The following is a 1,941-nucleotide window of genomic DNA, read 5'->3' as shown; positions in this document are numbered from 1 at the left end:
TTTTTAGCAATTTGTCGGTGGAGGACCTCAACTCTCCTTTTGTTAAGCGATATTTCATTCTCCCCCCCCCTTTGACCAACTTCTAGAATCGCCCCCTGCAACCTGATAATAAATGTTAACTGATCATCGTACTCTGACAGAGAGACAAAATTGATTATGCGTATTACACATAGAGTAAATATTTACTCTATGGTGTTGCACGATGACTTTGTAATCCCGATGCATCTATCAGAATATAGATAAGAAACGCTGGTTCTGTACTTTTTTTCCTAGATGTATAGTTATCGCACATTCATCCTGCAATTGTAAAATATGCCCACAGCTATCTTTCAGTATTACGAAGTCACAACCATTTGTAGTTATTACGTGTAAAACTGTATGTTCCCAAAGACAGCAGTAAATGGCATAAAGTAGCAATGTGAGTCAAGGCGGGGGTATAGCTCAGTGGTAGAGCATTCGACTGCAGATCGAGAGGTCCCCGGTTCAAACCCGGGTGCCCCCTTCAATTTTTACCTTCGGTTATCCGTAAACTCGAGAAGTAAATCAACTGCGATTACTGCAAGTAATCGATAACTGTAGCATTTACAGAAAGGCACACGACCGTAAAGACTTGTCACTGCGTTCCGAGAGCATTCTGGGATGAAGAATGTGTAAAGTTCTAAATCAACAGCCAGAAGCTCCTTCTGTAAAGCATATTAACAAACAAATTATGACTTGCACTGCACTACTCTTACTAATAATTATGATAATTACTTCTAGATTATTCTGTATATGTACGCCAGCAGAGAGAGAGTTACATTAAAAAGACCCACTGCTCATCCTCCTATATTACTCGGCTACAATTTTCACCCAATACTTCACATCATTTTTACTTTACACAGACCACCATTTGGTGTCCAAATAATGGCAAAATCAGGATCTATTGGACACAAATATTAGGGAACTTGGCAGTGCTAAGTCCATGTTGAAACGTTACAATGAATAATTTCGGTGTCAGATGGAATATTATAATCCCTACAGAAAAGAAGTGGATTGTGTTAAGCTTGATCTTGTTTTGTGACATTCTGGTATCTTAACTTTATTATTTAATAATAATAATACAAGTGAAGAAATCAGTATACAAAACTGTTATTGTCCTAGGGTACCTTTTACTGTACAGAAGGCGAAGGAGTTTAGCGGTTCTTCGAGGCTGTAACACGGTGCAGTGAAAACGGATTAATTCCTGGCTGGTTCGAACTGTGTCAAAATGGCGGCTTGTAAAAAAAAAAAAGAAAAAAATTAAGAGAATTATTCTCACCCTTTCCAAGAGGGTCTTTCAAGTTTTTAACTTTCCGATTTCACAGTCAAAACATAAAAGTAAAACTTTATTTTTCTTCCCAGATCGTAAAACTAACCACAAAAATGAGGTATGGCAGTAGGAAATAACCAGTTCGTTCACCTCTCGCTAATGTAAATCTGTGTGCTGCGACTAACGATTTCACCGAGAATAATCCTCAAATTGTGGGCACATCTGATTCTCAAAATTATTAAATTATGTTTCTCTCACTAACCAGTCAACAATTTTTCTATGCTCACCAGTGAAGGCAAATCGCACAGAAGAGGATTTTACTCTGGCGACCGTTCACACAGCGTAAATCTATACACATTTACCAGACTTGTTATATACGTAAGTAAAAAGCAGCAATACTATAGTTACATAAATGTTTGTTTCATACACTGTGGAACTGCGCGCGAGACGCTGAGCAAACTAACAATAAGGAAATATTCTCCAAAATACTGAGACCGTGAAACTAGAACAGAAAAATCTGGTAAAAAGCAGATATTGAAATATTTTCCCCGACGGCAATAAAACGGCTCATCAAGTAAAAAAGTCTGTACTCATTCGTAGCGCTTGTTAATGTTAAATGTGGGAGTAGAACTGATTTTTTACAAGACCCATTG

The 1,941-nt window shown here is 37.7% G+C and overlaps 1 non-coding gene across 1 annotated transcript; it reads left to right on the top strand.

The window, feature by feature from the left end:
- Window positions 1-430: 430 nt before the first annotated feature.
- Window positions 431-502, top strand: Trnac-gca (transfer RNA cysteine (anticodon GCA)). Its single transcript has one exon. It is a non-coding gene; the product is annotated as a tRNA-Cys (tRNA).
- The last annotated feature ends 1,439 nt before the right edge of the window (window positions 503-1,941 follow it).

Source organism: Schistocerca serialis, chromosome 8 (genome assembly GCF_023864345.2).
Source record: "Schistocerca serialis cubense isolate TAMUIC-IGC-003099 chromosome 8, iqSchSeri2.2, whole genome shotgun sequence".
NCBI lineage: Eukaryota > Metazoa > Arthropoda > Insecta > Orthoptera > Acrididae > Schistocerca > Schistocerca serialis.
The sequence above is the reverse complement of the archived record's forward strand: the minus strand, read 5'-3'. Positions and strand labels throughout refer to the sequence as shown.